This window comes from Apis cerana, linkage group LG12, assembly GCF_029169275.1.
Source record: "Apis cerana isolate GH-2021 linkage group LG12, AcerK_1.0, whole genome shotgun sequence".
NCBI classification, from domain to species: domain Eukaryota; kingdom Metazoa; phylum Arthropoda; class Insecta; order Hymenoptera; family Apidae; genus Apis; species Apis cerana.
In genome coordinates, this window is record NC_083863.1 from 1,508,597 (window position 1) to 1,528,054 (window position 19,458).

The 19,458-nt window shown below is 28.9% G+C and overlaps 1 protein-coding gene across 2 annotated transcripts in view; it reads left to right on the forward strand.

Annotated features, from left to right (window-relative positions):
• Positions 1-19,458, forward strand: part of LOC108002506 (poly(rC)-binding protein 3) — a 441,044-nt gene that overhangs the window by 35,223 nt on the left and 386,363 nt on the right. Inside the window, exon 1 of one of the 2 annotated variants that reach the window (XM_062083262.1) lies at positions 1,108-1,772. The exons of the other annotated variant lie outside the window; for it this stretch is intronic. The gene's annotated coding sequence lies outside the window, so the exon portion shown is untranslated. Of the gene's footprint in view, positions 1-1,107; positions 1,773-19,458 lie in introns of those variants that run through there. 2 annotated transcript variants of the gene reach the window in all.

Sequence of the window (19,458 nt, forward strand, 5' to 3'; positions counted from 1 at the left end):
TTCATACTTTAAAAATACCGTCGTTAAATTTTGAAAAATTGTAGAAATTTTCAAAAATTTCTTAAAATTTTCATTCTTCACGTATTATTTTAAGTATTCTAGATTTCGACTTTCTTAAATTTAAAAAAAAATCACCAATTTTCAGCGATCTCTGGATAATTAAAATTCGAAAATTCTCTCTAGTCCAAGATTATCACCATCGTGACATTTGAGCGATCAAAAATAACTTAATAAATTTTGAAAAATTCCAGAAACCAAAATTTTAAAATTTCCGTTAAAATTTTTATTCTCCGCATATTATTTATAAGCATTCTAGATTTCGACTTTCTTAAATTTAAAAATCATACTTATTTTCAAAGTCGTTAAATTTTAAAAAATTTTAGAAATTTTAAAAAATTCTTTAAAATTTTTATTCTCCGCGTATCATTTGCAAGCATTCTAGATTTCGATTTTCTTAAATTTAAAATTCATACTTTAAAAATACCGTCGTTAAATTTTGAAAAATTGTAGAAATTTTCAAAAATTCCTTAAAATTTTTATTCTTCGCGTATTATTTCAAGCATTCTAGATTTCGACTTTCTTAAATTTAAAAAAAAATCACCAATTTCCAGCGATCTCTGAATAAAATTCGAAAATTCTCTCCAATCCAAGATCACCACCGATGACATTCGAGTGATTAAAAATAACTAAAAATTCCAGAAACCAAAATTTTAAAATTTCCGTTAAAATTTTTATTCTCCGCGTATTATTTCAAGCATTCTAGATTTCGACTTTCTTAAATTTAAAAAAAAATCACCAATTTCCAGCGATCTCTGAATAAAATTCGAAAATTCTCTCCAATCCAAGATCACCACCATCGATGACACTCGAGCGATCATCTCGTCTCGATCTCCCGAGAAAGGATCTATTAAAATCCCTCGATGGCCCCAGTTGGCCGAGAGATGGCGATCTCGATTCGTCCCTCGCGATTGGCCAACGATTTTTCTGGCACTGAATCTAAAATCATTCTCTCTTCCTGCGCCTCTCCCCTCCTCCCTCCCCTTCGTCCAAGAGGAAGAGGGCAAGGTGCATTGTGTTCTCGATGCCTCGTACTCCTTCGCCACTTCGTCCTCTCTCACGATCCTCTAAACTTAGCCTCTCCATCTTTATTTTTCCTCTGTCGCATCTGTACCCTCTTCCTCTTCTCGCGTTAGGGCCACGCGTTCCCTATCCTCTCGTTCGTTGATGATTCCACTTTGCACCCAGTCGCGTCTAACCTCTCGAACGAGCGAGATAAATCTATCTAAAAATCGTTTCGAAGAATATTGAATTAGAAGTTTTCGAAAGTTTTCGAGGTAAATCGTATCGGCGGGGAATCCTCAGAGATTTTCGAAAATTTTAATTCGAGTTAAAGTGATCTCCTTCTATTCGTTTCGAACCAAATAGAGGCTTCTCTATACGTTATTTCCAAATATTTCGTGGCGAAGAAAATTTCTAAAGTTGCCAAACGAGTATCTTTCACATCTAACTTCGAAAGATTTTCCAAAATCGAACGGTGTGCTGAGATACACTGGAGGTTCCTCTCTATTTGCCCAAAAGCCACCAAAGAGAAGCCTGCCGACAACAGTGTGACAGTGTCGCGTCGCGGAGTGAAAAAAAGTGACGGAGCAACCTATCTAGCTAGGTGTAACGACCTTCCACGCTCGCGTACGCGCCGGGGGAAAGCGAGCAGAGACTTGTGCCGCTTGTTGACCGAGTGTCTTCAAGCCCAGCCTGGCAGAGGGCTTCCGGTCGTGAGTATACTTCTTCTTTCTTCGTGCTTCTCCTTCTCTCCTCTCTTTTTTCTCTCTCCTCTTCCTCCAGTTTTTGCTGTTTCCACTTTGTTCTTGTCACCTCCTTTTTACGCGACTTTTCTCTTCCTTTCCATCTCTCTCCTCCCCCCCTCTCTTAATTTCTCGCCACTTGAGAAAACGAGGGGGGAGGAAGGGGACCCTTCGAAATTATCGTCGTGATGAGTGTTTTTAACGGTGATATTTAGCGTTTAATCGAAGCTGTTATATTTAAAAGAAAAGTAGAGTACTTCGTTTATCGTTCAATAAAATTATTTATTAATGAATAACGTGAGATTGAAAAAGGAAAGTGGATAAAGGGACGTGTTTAATCAGCAAGTGAATTAAAGTGCATTAAGATAAATTTAAGAAAAGAAGTGAACGGAGGATTCAGACTAATCAGATTAAACTACACGTCATTATATCGATGCATAATATCTACACTAGAAAAGAAAAGAAAAGAAATTGAGGTTAAATAAAAATTCTTCGAATATGATGCGCATTATCCGTTTAATATTTTTCGTGAGTGGTATTTTTGTTAACGTTTAAAAATATTTCACAAGCGCACACAAAAATCACATCGAATCGAGTCGTCTTGGCAAAACAAGTTGCCAGTTTCGAGGAACCATTAGGATATCCTAACTCGAACGCAATGAGGATCGCAAAGGCAAACCAAGACCGCGGAGAAGGAACGTAAGAGGAAGGATAAATATTGCGGGGGCGTTACTGAAGAATTTACGAGGACGTAAGAAATCAAGGTGAAAGGAGGCGATAAGGAGAGGGGAGGGGAGGCATTGGAGGAGTGAAAAGGCTTTCCAGCAGCGGCGGCGGCAGCAGCCGTCTTGAAGACACTCGGTCAACAAGAGGCGCGAGCCTAAGCCTTCCCTTCTTTTGACGACCGTGTCGCTGAGGACGATACTTTAAACTGCCACCAAGTCTCGCTTTTTGCCATCACTTTCCAGACACTGTTCCGGTATTATCCCCTTGTTTAGAAGCCGAGTGAATTTTAATAGAGAATTACAGGTGAAAAATGTAAAATTTGCGATTTTTTGGACGAGTATCGAGTGAGTCGTGTTGGGAAAATTATGGAAGATTGTGGAAGAAGAAAAAAGGAATTTGGAATTTTTATATAACGTTGATGATTGAAAGAATTCTAAAAAGAAATATAGAATTTGAGTACAGGATTCTCGAATGATTATTGAATAAGTTAGATAAAAAATGTAAAATTTGAATATAAAATTCTTGGTTGATTATTGATGATTATTAAATATATGAAGTTTGACATTGATTACTGAGAACAATTATAAGATATGTTAAATACGTAATTGAAAAATAGATTAAACAATCTTTTAATTTAATTCTTACAATCGATAAAATTTTTCTATAAGTGATTTTTAAATTTTACTCGTTTGTTGCTTTGTCAATTTAATTTGAGTTTTGAAAATTTAGGATTGAAAATTAATATAGCATATGTTTAATTATATGAAGGGATGAATTTTTTCTCCATTTTTTTGTAAATGTAATATAATGTAATTATAATTATAATATAATAAAAATTAAAAATAAATACTATAGAAACGAACAATCGTCTCATCTTTTCAACCTAAATATTTACTTTTATATTAAATTGATATTAAAATGAAAAATTATATATATAGTATGATAAAAAATCACTTTTTATTATAATAAAAAAATTTGAAACTATTTTTTTAATTGTACCTACTTAGAATCTTCTATTAACATTGTTACTGATTAAAAATTTATATTATAAAGATTTATAATAAATCTTATTTGCATTAAAATTAAAAAATTTTTTTTTTAATTTTAATTCTAATTCTTTGTTCAAATTTTTGAATTCTGATGATACACATTAATTATTGAACAATCTGATATACCAATTGCCAACATTTTACATAAATAAAATTATTCTTTGACATTTTGTGTATACGAACTTGAACATATATGTATATAGATAATATCTGCAAATTTTTATTTTTTTTTTTTTACATATTTTTCATAAGTTTAGATTTTAAAATGTACTTTTGCAAACACTGTTAAAATTGAAACTCTGTACATTTATTATAAATACGTTATATAAGTTCATGTTACAACACATGAGTAATTCGAGGGGTTTGTCTTCCCTTGGGCTTAGTCTCTCTGTTGACCTACATCATCACCTTGCTAACCCTTCAGTTATCAAGGTGTCTATGATCCTGTGATGACTATTTAGATTGTAAATCATTAATTGGCTTGTGATTTATTATAAATTGCAATTAAGCAATTATTATTTAAAATCTGTCTCATTAAGATAATTGATATTTTACTTTTATATAATATTTTGACTTTAATGAAAGGTGCAGAAGATGCAAAGCTAAGACTGATCAACTCTAATAATAGTTTATTATATGTTTCTGAAAAATTAATTGAAAATGATTATTCATATGTTAAAATTAGAAATTTTTTTGGTCTTTTTATTCTTCTGATTTCTATTTCTAAATCACTCTAATTTTGACATATAACTTGTATCATTGGTTACGTGAATGTTTCTAAATCTATCTGATTTTAACAATTATTTACATGCCAATTGGCAATTAACTTATTTATCCCACACATTTAATCACTATTTTTCATATTAAAATTATCCTCAACGAAGTTTCTTTTAATAGATTATCTATAAATCATTTCTAAATCTATATTGTACACTTTTCTTTTTCAAAAGCAAATTTTCATACAATTTAACAATTTACGATTAATACAAATTGATCGAAATAAACGAACTCTAATTTTGCTGATCAAGTATGTAAATATAAATTACTTTGGATACATTCAATTTGACAGTTTTTGTATCAATATTTTTCTTAATTACAATTTCTGCAATAACATTTCATTCCCTTTCTATTCTATATAATTCAATACAATTTAATACAACGAGATTGAAATAGGAGAACCACTCTAATTTTGTCGACCTGTTTACACGCACCAGATTTGGTTGCACATTCAAACGTGACAGTTCCAATGTTAAATACGTTCTCAACGAGGCCTCCTTCGGTGGACAGCTTTTTCGATTCGCTGATCAACACCACATTTTGGCAAATTCACCGAGCCAGGTGAACAACGTTCTTGGCAATCCGACTTGAAGCTGCGTCGAGACAATTTGATTGGCCGGGCAAACATGCGTGCGTACACGCAACAACGGTGACCTGTTTCTGACATCTATTTCACATGGCATTATTGATGTCGTTTACACGAAAACAGCGTGTTGAAATATTCGTAATAGATATCGAGATATGGACGAAAATTGGACAAATTTTTCTCGCACAAAGAAAATCGTAAAAGATGATCGTATATTGGATGGAATTGAATTTTCGATGTATTTCGAAATATTTCGAAATATCGTTGATTGTAAGATAACAAATGGAACAGAAGTGGATGAAATAAACTTCGATAAAGCTTCGTTCATTTTTATTTCAACCATTCGCAAAAAGAAAACGATATTTTTTGTATTATCGATAATTTAAGCTCGCATTAAATTCGAACCTTTATCTCTTAAATTAACGATAAATTATTCTCGATCAATATTTATATTTATTTCGTAATAAATATAGTTTAACTGCACTCCATAACAATTTTATGAAATCCTTTTAACCCCTTTTCTATCAAAAATAGCTCATATATACGTATATATCAATCAATGAATTTGACGAGAATTTCATTGGTTCTGTTTGTTTTTCTTTTGCATATGTTTCGTGAACAAATATTATGAATATATCTGAATCAAAGAGTTAATAAACTTGGACAACCCTCGCACGAATCGTTCCATTCCACTGTTTTTGGAATCAGCTCTCAGGTTAACAGGATTTCGATATAACACAGAATTGAATTAATCGCGTTGTAAGGTGTATTAACACTTTGTATGAGTAAAGGTGGAGCTGTTGGGAAGGCGCGAGAACTAGTCGACGTGTTGTTAGCTTGTCGCTCGACCGTATTGTGAACACGGTTTCAAAGGAGCTGCTTGTTTGCACGCAGTTCCATTTCTTTCTCTTTATACGAAACTATTCCGTGTAAACTTTGACTAAGCTTTTCCTTTCCTTTTCTTCTTTTCTTTTTGGAAATGTATTTTTACGGAATTGTGAAAATACGAAGATGGAATGTTATGTCGTTTTAAGACAGAGGGTTATTATGATCATATATTATAATTATATTTTAGATAAATAATAATTTCTCGAAGTGTATAAGCATGATGGAGTTAAAAAGATATATACGATAAATTAAATAAAAATTGGAAAATAAAATTAGGAGAGATTTGCGCAATAATTCGAAGCAATTTAACGTTTACCATTTAATCATGGTATCGAAATTAATCACATCAATTTATGTTCACATTCAAAATATTAAAGCAGATTATTAAATTATTATCTTATTCAAACGTTAAATCGTTTAAAATCAAATATTAGTCAATTAATATACACAATATTATAATATATATGATTTATATTCTTTTGGAGCAAAGATCGATGTATGGAATTGAATTAAACATCAATTTAACTGTTGATATAATTGTTCCAATTGTATCGCATTGTTCCATTCCATTCCTGTACGCATTGTACACAAAGAGCAGTATCTATTTGGATTTGATTTGCAATCGTGGATGGATTAAATTATCCACTTACGAACTAATATATTCACGAATGAATTAAATATTCAATGAAATATTGACGATAAACCTTTAAAAATAAATTATAATTAATATTGAATTAATATTAAACTATTTACTATTTATTATTTAGTTATGTTGTTAAAAATTCATTAAAATATTACATAATCAAATTCATGCATCTCCATTAATTCCAGATATGCATAACTTTAGTTTAGTTTTGGAGATTATTATCCGACAAACAATTGAATTGTTGTTGTTGAATTTTATTGTACGCAAACAAAGAGCAGTGGTATCCATTTGGGGGTGGATTTGATTTGCAAAAGGGTGAATTTGGATTGCAAACCGTACGCACGAAATCGTGGATAGATGAACGATTAAATCATCCACTCGCAAGCGTGGGAGCGATTTAACATTTTCATCGATCACCATTGTCACGATTCGTTTCCCTATTTGCAAATTCGGCGAAAACAATCACTGTTTGTATTTACACGCGATTGTTTGCCTCCAGATACCAATTAACCAATATTCTTGGCGACAATTTCAATCGTGTTTTCGCTTAACATTGGCAATCAATTATTCAGCAGGAAATTACGAGGCAAATCCTCAATCTCTTTAACCCTTCCACAAACATCGTTCAACATTCTATGTCCGATTTTTTTTTTTTTTTTGCATTCTTAAGCTAGTTTGAAAGAAATTGACTCTTGAAAAAACTTTGTGCGGGTCTTTTAATCTTTTAATATTTTCATCTAACGTCTCTGATTTGATAGATTTCGTTCTTGATAAGAAATTTGAATAATCTGATATATTTTAGAAAAAGAAGAAGATGATTAATGTTTAATTGTTTTTATTTTCAATTATTTGATATCGAGTTTTGGATATAATTAATTTTATATTATTTATAAATTAAAAATTCCATTTTATTCTTGAGAAGTGGTTTTCAATCGATGCATCATTCAAAGATTGAGAATTTATAATTGATTTTATAATTTTGTCTTTTGTTTCGCAAAAAAGTTGTCCAATATAGTTGCAGATTGAAATTACATAATGGATTCAATATTATTTATTTTTACAATTATTTAGTACGATTTTTTCATTATATTATATGTAGAGTTTCAAACCACCGTCTCCAATTAATTAATTTATAAGTTAATTAATTGATCGATATTTGAATATAATAATATAATATAAGAAAAAAATTGGGATAAATATTGTTTAATTTCTATATTTACATAACATTTAAATAACATTTAAATTTCAAAATTTACGAGTGTTCTTTTTTTAAATAAAAATCGCTATTCTACCGTATTTATATTCATTGGCTATTGCAATTTCAATTTTTTTTTTTTTTTTTAGGTCTTTGTCTGGATCATTCTTTGTTATTTGCATCGGTGGGTTATCTATTTTCTGTAAAAATTGATCTTGCATAAAAATATCTAGTTAAAATAGCGCATAGTGCTCAGAATTCTGCATGCATTTACATATTGCAGTTTATATATCTATTTTTTCTTATACATAATCATTAATAGTAATCACGTTCTACGAGGAAAAAAAGAAACAAAATATATATGACGATTATAAATATTTTATATAGTTTATAATTTGATAAAAATATAATCAATAAGATTTGTTGAATTATTTTTTAAATAATTGCAATAACTTAAATTTTAAAATAATAAAATAGTTGAAATAATTATAATATTTTTTCATGATTATTAATTACGTATTTGATGTGTATAAATATTTATTCAATTTAAAAATTCAAAGTATATTTCCATTGACAATTATAGTACTAGTATTTAATTTTCAAAAAGTATATAATTTAATTCTACATTTTACATATACACATATGAATTATTTCTTAGATAAATGTATTCAGTATTTGGTTTATTTAAAAAAATTTTATAAATTTGGTTCAATATATATTAAACATTCCTTAATTGAAAAAATCTGTACTATATATATAATAATAAAATATACATCTCATATCTCATATCAATTAATTAAACATTTCGTACATAAACTACAAATAATTGAAAAAAGAAATTTATTTGAAAATGCTCGAACAACATTTATTCGCACCTACTATACCATAATTGATACATATATATTTCTTCCTTCCTATAACCTCACTTATTCAATATTACAATTATTCCATGCTTTGAACGACAAGTAACTGATCGAATTTTCTCGTTTCTTAACCATTCTCACTTCCGACCCATGAAATTTTGCCCATATCGAGATCCAAACACCGTTCAACCTTGAAATCACGATGCCATCCACCATCCACCACATCTCTCTCGCCTATACGTATAATTCGATCGTGAACGCGGCTCAATAACCGAAACTTCCTTATCGACCGTTCCTTTCCACCGTTTACACCGACCGAGTCCGGAAGACGAAGCGGCTGCACGTGAATCGGCTCTAGTGAAAGAGACACACGCTAGAGAAATGGGTGAAGAGGGGCGGAAGCGGAGGAGGAGGGAACGATATCGCGCGAGAAGGAGGAAGGGTTGGTGGAGAGAAATAGTGGATGGAAGGGACGTATTGCAGGGCCCTGGCAGGCACGACGATGCATTTAATAATTAACTCGCTGGATACACGACGATGGATGTCTGACGGGGGTTTCGCCGGGGGCTGGTGGCCAGGCAAGGGGTGTAAGGCGGGGGGGTTGGTTTGTTGCAAGGGCGAGGGAGGAAGGGAAGGTGGATGGAGGATAGAAGAAGGAAGGGGTGGGGGACGGAGAGGAGAATGGTGGTCTGGAGGAAAGTGGGTGGGGCGGATGAGGGAAAGGGGTAGTGCTTGGGGTAGGTAGGAAGGTTGGCAGCCGGAATGGCTCTCGTGGATGCTGCGCGACGATCAATACACCACGTGATGCCACGCGTCACGTCCTTCTCTTTTCCACTTTCCGCTCGTTCTTCTTCTCACCCTCTCGGTCTGCTGCTTCTTCCCTTTTTCCAACCCCTTGTGCTTGTTCTTTCTTTTTCAGTCTCTATTATAGTCTGATTCCACGACTCTTTCTCTCTCTCCTTCTCTCTCTATCTCTTCTTTCCTTCTCTGATGCTCTCGTTTCCATCGGCCCCTTGGCTCTATCTTCTTCCCTACTCGACTCTCTTCTCGTTTTTCCACCCTCTTTCTCTTTTCTGGTAATCCCGACGTGTTCTTCATTTTTTGATCCGTTTTAAGCCTCGCTCTTTCTCCCCCTAATTGTAGCCAACCGGTTTCCTTTTCTTTTCGGCCGGATCTCTCTTTTTTCTTACCTCTGTTTAATTCATCCCCTCTAACCTGCCCTTCTCTCTCTCTTAGGCCTTTGATTCCTCTTTGTTGGCCTCTACGCTCGAATCTTTTCGTTCTTTATTTTTCGTATTTTTATTTCTGTTTTGTTTTTCGCTCTTATTCTTCGCTATCTCGACCAACCCCTTCGCTAGAGCGCCGTTTCCGCACTCTCTTTTCGTTCAGCAGTGATCTCTCAGCTCCTCTATTCACAACATTCGCTATCTTTCGTTCATTACCGATCCTGGTCATCTTGTTGCAATACACAAATTGAAAGATTTTTTGGATAAACTTTTCTCTTCTAATATTAAACAACATATCCGATCGCGCTATTTTAAAATATTTTAAAATATTTCCAGTATTTTGTTTCAAATTATCTCTTTAGTACAACGTTAGGAAATCCATGTGGTTTTATTTTCATTTTTATTTTTTTAAGTCTAAGAAAATTTCCATTTACGTGTTACGATGTTCAAAAGAATCTTAATAATTTTTTGAAGATAATGAATCGATAGGCGCTAAAAAAAATATTCACATATTATTGTTTTAAAAAATGAAACATTACGTATAGCGTTATGTATCGAAAAATCTCAAGAGTATAAAATTCTGCGATTGTATAGCACGAAGACTTAAATACAATTTTTTGAACGTTCTTTTTCTCTACCTTTCTTTGTGCAACCACGAGCTAAAATAAAAAATTAGAAGAGGGAAATTCTGCACTATTCCGTGAAATCCTATCCGCGCGTTCGACCGAACTGCTCGTTTATTCGTTTATCGAAAAAACGCCACGATTTTCATTATTTTTTTCTTCTTTCTTTTTTTTTTTCTGCACACGTTATCGACCGAGCTCTGCGCCTCTCCGTCTTCGAAAAAGCGTACGTTTTCACGCGTCGAAGCAGACCGTGATTCGTATCTCGCGCGAGACAAACGATGTCGATCGCACGTCTGCGATTTCCGAGCGGTCCTGGATCTGGAAGAATTTTTACCAATACTCGAAATGGAATGAGATTTCGTACACATTTGTATGGATAGTCATTTTATTATTTCGTTCGTTCATTTTAGATATAGATTACGATTGCTTAAATTAATTAGGTTAGGTTAAGTTAGATTAACGTGAAAGATATTATTTAAGTTATATTAATATGAAATATATTATTCAATCGAAATTTTGTTACATTTGTATGGATCGTTTAGATTATTTTATTATTTCATAAAATTATTTTATTTAAGATATATAAGATCACGATGATCTGTAAATAATTAGGTTAGGTTATGTTAGATTAGATTAATATGAAAGATATTATTTCAATCAAGATTTCCATTGATTGATAGATTATTTTATTATTTCGTTGAAGCTGTTCGTTTATTTGAAATGTAGATCACTTGTTATTAAATTAAATTAGTTTAAATTAGGTTAATACGAAAGATGTTATTTAATTTCATCACATTTGAATGATTTTGTATTTTATTATTTCGTTGGGATTATATATTTATTTAAGAAACATGGATTATGATGGTTTGTGATGTGATTAGGTTAGTTAGATTAGTTTAATATGAAAGATTTCAATCAAGATTTCGTTACATTTTCATGGATGATTAGATTATTTTATTATTTCGTTAAAATTGTTCGTTTATTTGAAATGTAGATTACTTATAAAGTGATTAGGTTAGGTTAGATTAGTTAACATGTTAAAGATATTATTTGAAACAATATTTCGTATATGGTTATTTTATTATTTCGTTGGATCTATTTATTTGTTTAAAAATGAAAATATAGAATTACTTGAATATGGATGATTTGTCAACTACTTAGATTAGTTTGTAAAGTGATGAATTTGAAAAATTGTATGAAAAAATATTATCGTGCATATTAAATATTTTATATTTGCACTAATCTTTTAGGTTTCATATTCTAAATTATTTTCATATTCATATATAATTATGAAACTGATATACAGCGTGGTACGTGAAAACATAAGTTGTATCTCATAGCAAATATTATAGAATATTTATTAAAAATATAAAATTATTTATATTAATATCAAAATTCTTTATTTTTAATAATCATTTCAATTCATTTTTATATGTACTTCCTCTTGTGTTTTAAATTTTTATCTTTTACGAGAAAACAGATTTATTCTGCAATTTTTAAAGGATAATTTTTTCAAATTTTTTTGTTTTAATTGAAACGATAGGTAGAAAATAAATGTAACAAGATCAAATCTTATTCCATGTTGTTTGTAATTTTTAATTTTATTTGTGAGAAATTCTATTACCTACATTCTGTGACAATCGATAGTGTTGAAAAGTACACCCGTAGAAAGGGACACCAGTTTGGAATCTGATAGGATCTATTTCATGAACAAAAGTTCCAATAAATACAAGTTTCATAAAAAAGAAATTTCTCAATTAAAAAATATTCTTTTCTATATATCTTTTCTTATAAAAGAAAAGAAAAAAAAATTAAAAAAAAAATTTTTTATTCCAGATACAATAAAATTTCTGAAAAATAATTTCCGAAAAAATAATCGATTTTTTTTTTAAATAAATATCTTCCGTATTAAAAGAATAAAATTGAAATATATTTTTGGACTATCGAGTAGAAGTATGAAGGAAAAATTTTTTAGAAACTCTTTTATTTTTGTATGTGCTAATTAATAAAATTAGAAAATTAATTAGTAGTTTTTTATATTCCTAGTCACAAAATTTCGTTAAAAATAAATTCTATTTTTTAATTTTTAATTTTTCAAACAGAATTTATAATAAAATATTTTTAACAAAACATTGTGAATACATGCAATATAATATATCAAATTTATATGATCGAATATTACTTTAAAATGATAAAAAATTTCATTATATTTTTCATTTTTTCGAACATACTTTAATTATCCAAGATACAGTAAAATTTTAAGCTACAAAATATTCAGATTTTACTATTCATCCAACTGTAAAAAAATATTTCCACTCAAAATTGCATAATTATATAAAATATTAAAAATATATATATAATTTACATACACTCAAAATTCAAATTTATATAAATTTACTATGCATACTGCATTTTATTAAAATCAAAATTTTCGGATTTTGAAATTTTGAAATTTTCAAACGCTTTCGTGGGCAAATATACGTTTCTTCTTCTTTTTTTTTTTTTTCGACAAACACCATCACAAACGAACACGATCCTCTCGAGCGAGCGTTTCCACCATTTTCTTTGTAATCTTGTCCCAAGAAGACGATCCTCGGGGGAAAAAGGAAGAAAAGGATATCGTTAGTCGTTTCGAAGACCCGCGAGACTTTAATTATGATGTAACCGGATCGTCGCCGTTTCCGGGAGGGGAAAGTAGGACGAGCAATAAAGGGATCCCAGGACTGCAAGTTATCGAGATTCATATTTTCCGTTTGTTGGGCTCCTCTTCGCCCCGGATGAATATTAATCAAAACAACGTTTAGCGGACGAGGGGGTGGGAGGGTCGAGGGCTCAAGAGTAATACGGAGTGTCCTGTAATTGGTTGTACAATTGGATAAGAGGCGGTTCTGCGTGAAAAAAAATAAGACGAAAATTAGTAGAACGGGATCATTTTTATTTTGAGTCATTTTGCTTCGAGAGTGAAACGAGTTTCGAAAAAAGATTGGCTGGTTTTTACGATTACGATTATATTCGATAGAGGGTATAAGGATTTTTGAACGTGTGAATATAAGCAAAAATAATTTTTCTTTTTTTTTTCGGTTGAAAAGATTATTTTTCGAAAAAAATCTTGATTTTTTGAAAAATAAGGATTTCAGTGATAAGATTTTTTTTTATTTTTGTAATTCTGGTTATCGATGGTTCGTGTTTAAACGTTAAAAACGATCAATTTTTAAATTTATTTTTATTCGAGGAAAACGAAGTTTCGAATGAAAAAATTTTATTTTATATTTTTCGAATTAATATTTCATTTCTTGTCTGGACGCACCATTAGTTTTAGACCACAGGACGGCCTAAATGGATAATTCGTGACGATCGAGATTTTGAAATAAATTTGAATGAACGAGGAAAGCGCAAATTGGATTCTTGCTGAATTCGCTATCTCGATATTTTGTAATTTAATTAGAGAAGAATGATGAGAATGGTAAGAATTTGAAGAGAGAAGAGTTATAAGAATAGAGGAATGATAAGAGTTAGAAATAAATGAATAATAAAGATGATGAGAAATTGTGATTAAAAAAAGTGATAAGAATTTGAAAATTTAATGACAAGAATTTTAAAAAATTTATAGAAAAAATGAAAAATATAAATGTTGATGTTTCAATAATGTAATAATTAAAGGATAATGAAAAATAAATGATTGAAAATAGAAAAATAGTAAAAATGTTAAAAAAGAATTTAGAAATAATAGAAATGATGAGAAATTGCAAACAAAGGAGTGATAAAAATTTAAAAATTTTAAAAATATTCAAAAATTGAAAAAAATTCATAGAAACTTTGATGTTTCATAATTTAATAACAAAGGGATAAAAATTTGATAAAACTTTAAGAAGAGAAAGATTATAATTTAGGAATAGAAAAATAATAAGAAAAAATGATGGAAATGAATGTAAAAATTAAGAATAATTGAGAAAATAATAAGAATTATAATATAATAACATAATTATCTTGACATTCAAATCAATTTTTTACAAATTTAAAATTTTTTTTTATCAATTTTCTTTTAAGAAATTAGAAAAAAATATTTTCTTATCAATTATTAATATTGAAAACACATTTTGTAAAAAAGATAAAGACTAATTATTTAATTGACTAATTTAATTTATTATATATATATATATTATATTATATTTGTAATTTTAAATTATATTTATAATTTAATTTAATTGACTAATATTTAATTGATTAATTAATTAGTTTAAGACAAAATTATTCGCAACAAAAAAATTATTTTCATCTTTAAAAGTTCCTCTTATGTTTAAAACGAGCTTTGTAAATTGAGTCATTATAAATTGAAAGCAAGTCTGTTCACAACAGAATAGTAATCTTGCCCGAATTACAATGTACCTAATTACACTGGACAAAGTAATCCGGATAATTACATTTGTCGAAATTGAAACAAACACCAACTTCCAACTCTCAAACTCTTCTCTTAAACGAGGGAAACTAATATCTTCTCTTCGCTAGGAGGATATCATTCCAAACAAACTTTTCTAACTATTCTAAAATTCTATTTGCATCCTAATCTCGCTGGACAGAGTGACTTTTACACGACTAAATGAAACAAAAAAAAAAAAAAATGAAAGAAAGGACATCGAGAGGAGGAGAAAGGGTACGAGGAAGAAAGTTTCACGTAAAATGAAGTAGCCAACAGTTTATTTCCAGCTCGTTCGTGCAGTACAAACGCTCCAAAATTGCAAATCTCCTCGATTGATCTCGGATGAATATTTAAGCCTGCTGCAAATCGCGTGGCTCACTCTCTCTCTTTTCTCGCCTCTCTTTGACCCCATCCTGAATAAAATTTTTCCATTTTATGTACGTGTATCATATCTATCATACGTGGAATAATTAAACTTTTCTAGAAATCTGTGTGAGAGAAGTTTAGTTAATAAACGAACGGAATGGATAAAACTTTATTAGATATATGATAATATAAAAGCAAAAAAGAAAAAAAATAATGAAAATAATGTTATTCGATGATGGAGATTTTTGGAGATTCAAAACTATATAGATTCGAAATTTCACCACCAGATGGCAATATTGTATAGAGCATGATTGTAATATTTCTGATAAAATTAATCGTGTTGCAGTATTTATTATTTTATTGTTTTAATCGTGTCATGTCAGGTGCATTTTCTGGATTGTCTTTATTAGTTAATGTGTAGAATAAAGTTTTTTCAAATGATAGAAAAAAAATAATTACGACAGTGATACTCAAGAGAATAGTTAAATTAATTGATTTTTTATTGCTGAAATTCATTGTTTTAGTTTTAATTTGTAAAAATTGTAGAATAATTGTGGAAATATGATTTAAAACTAATATGATAAGGTCTTTTAAGAATTTTTTAAAATAAATTGATTGATTTTTTTTTATTAAAAAAATTTGAGACTATTTTTCTAGTTATTAAATATTTTGTTATTGATAATGTTATAGAAATTGACAACAATTTCACTCGCATCAATCTATCTTTTATGAAAGAATTTTTTGAAATTATGAGATTCTAACCTAACTTTTGATCAAGTTCGTAAGTTCTTGAGAAACAATCTCAGTCTTTTTGTTGATATTCTTTTTATTTGTAGATTTACAAATTTACTTTTTATTTTTATTAATTTCTTGTAATTAAAAGATTTTTGATTGGAAATTTATAATTTATTCCTTTTCTCTTTTAAAAATTTTTTTTTACAGCAGAATTCGTTTCCAAATGATTTGAAATTGTTTGTTTTTGATATCAAATGCATTTCACAAACATTAGTCAGTAATTATACACAGTTTAATTAAGCTTTGTAAAGTCGGCCATCGATGATCCATGCAGCATTCTGATCTATTTGCTCATTAAGTTTTGCTGTCCTGCTATGATGTGTAAACAGAAGTGTTTAAAGAGGCATACTTGTCACGTGCATGATATAATGAATTATTAGGTGTAGAAATTTGGAATTAGTATTTATGATAAATGAAAAAAGATACAATCTTTTTCTATATTTGGTTTATTAATTTTTTTTACATATTCTTCTATATCTTTCTATGAAAAATATGTATAAAATATAAACCCGAAAATATAAAAAAATATTATATTTATCAATATATTTTTATTGAGAAATAATTTATAAAAATTATTAAAATATTATTTATATTTTTAAATTTTTATTTTCACTTTAATGTTTATTTCTATAAATTTTTTATATTTAGAAGTTATTGGTTAAAATTTACCAATTACATAAATCATATTTTATAAAAAATAATTAAGAAATATCCAAGGAAATTATTTTTTTTTATAGGAAAAAGAAATGACAAAATTTTTAGTTAGATTAAATTTAGGTTAAATACAAAATTACAATATTAAACCTTTTAAAAATAATAAATTCATAAATGAAATTGTAAAACTTCTTCACCTATTAACTCGTTCAAAAATTAATTCAATTAATAAATTAATTTCATACTCCATTTTAAAACCATTGAATCTTTTTCCATTGAATCCTTCACCTTCAAATTCTAAATTACCCTATTAAACGATAATCAATTCATAAAATTGAACGAACGACAGAACTTTACTAGGTTACCCTTAGTTAAAACCTCATCAATTATTTAAAAAATTAATCTTCTTTAACTGCTGCTTAAACACCTCTCCAAACCATTTTTTCCACGAATCCTTCACTCTCAAGTATTAAATTACCACGTTAAACGCTGGTAAATAATAACCGATTCATCATTTCGAGCATTCTGTACAACATGGGCAACAATTTTATCTGTGGTGGGGGAAATGAGATCTCCACTGTGTTTCTCTTTCTCTCTCTTTCTCTCTATTATTATTTATTTATTTATTTATTTTTTTATCGCAACGTTTATACCCCGCGGTTCTTGTCCATGCGTTGAAAAATGTTTAATTCGTTTAATTCGTGCGAGGATTTCCTCCTGAGGGGGCGACTTGTCCGATAAAATTAAATTTGCGCCAAGTATCGTGTGCACCATGTTTCACGGAAACTGCAACGGTGGAAGTGAAACACCATGCGAATCCACGAAACAATATGGAATCTCTGTGTTTGTTTGAAAATGCGTTGTTTGATCGACTTTTATCGTTCGAGTATATGGATATATGGAAAAAGTTTCTAGATTATTTTTCTCTCTTTCTCTCTTTCTTTTTTGACTGCGTTGCTGTTTGATCGTCATTGTTCCAGGATAGAGATAGATATACAATGTTTCAGATAAATATATTTTTCTTATGGATTTTTTAAATTGAATTTAATTGAGCAAAACTGAAAAGGTTTCTTGAAAAAGTAGAGAAAATATTTTGTAAAATATTTTCGTAGATAAATTGTAATAATGATTATATGATTATAATTAATTAGATATAAATCATTATTATGGGGTATTATAAAATTATGAAGCTCTAGAATTGTTGAATCAAAGAATAGTGGAGCTATAGGATAATGGATTTATATAATAATAATAGAATCATAAAGTAGTGGAATTTTATAATAATAGAACTGTAAAATAATGTAAAAATAAAGTAATGAGGTCACAATTATAGAATAATTGAATTACTAAACAAAATGAAATTATATAATAATAGAACTGAAGAAGAGCAAGCTCATACAATATTTGATTGATTCATAAAAATAAAATCTATACAAGAATGGAACTATTATTATTATAAGATTTTATAATAATAGAATTTTAGAACAATATAAAAATGCAATATAATAGAATAATTGAATTACTGAACAAAATGAAATTATATAATAATAGAACTGAAGAAGAGTAAGCTCATAGAGTATTTGATTGATCTATAAAAATAAAATCTATAAGAATGAAACTATAGAATAATAAGATCTTATAATAATAGAATTGTAGAACAGTGTAAAAATAAAATAATGGAGTCCTAATTTAATAGAACCGTCCAATAGTATCAATAGAAATCATAGAATAATTGAACAATGAGAACAATGAGATTATATAAAATTAGAACTGAAGAAAAGTTTAGAACCTATGGAATAGTGACCTATAAAAGTATTTGTGTAAATATAAAATGTAGAATAATAAAATTGGGAAACAGTGGAAATATAGAATAATAAAATTATAGAATAGTAAAATCACAAAATAATAGAATAGAAAAATAGAATTATAGAATTTTGGGATCACAGAATAGTAAGAATATAATATAGCATTAAAAAATAAATAATATCATTCTGGAATAATAAAAATAGTATAATGGAACTATAATGAACTCATATAATAATAGAATTAAAAATAATGAGGTCAAAATAAAATAATTTTATAGTATAGTGAAATCATAGAATAGAATTACTTATCATTCTGTAATATTTTTGAAATATTGAAAACAATAGGAAAAGTAGAAGAATCCTCATATACATATGTGATTAATAATATATTAAACTTTTCTATTAAAATTTTTCTCCTATAAAAGATGAAAAATATTTTTTCTTTGTGATTTTTATGTAAAATGTATCTTTATAAAATATCAAAAATAAGAATAAAAGTTAAAAATAATATTAGATTAAAAATAAATGATTTCTCAGAAATTTAGCAAGTTTAGAATAATAATGAACTCGTTCAAATTCAATAGCACATATACATATGTATATATATGACAAAAGAACAAAAGATAAAATTGGTGAATAAAATTGGGAATGTAAAGGGAAAATTTGAGAAAACTAGTGTACTTTCAAAGCTATCTAGGGAGAGTAAATGGACAAGGCGATAGGAAGCGGAAAATGTCTGGAGAAATCTAGACAGTAAAAGTTTGAGAAAGAACAGAAAAGGTGCTATAAGACAACATTGTAACTGTCACAGGAGAATAAGGGAAAATGGACCGTGTGTGGTCAGACATTCTTGTTCATGAATAAAGCGTAGATTTATCTATCTATAGTTGCTTCTATATGCTGCGATTGAACAATCGTTTGGATTAAATAAACTGTAAGAAGTTTTTAAATATTAAATTAGATAAATTTTATAATAAATTTACATTAATTTATGAAACAGAATTTATAAGAAGAAATTTTTTATATAAATAATATGA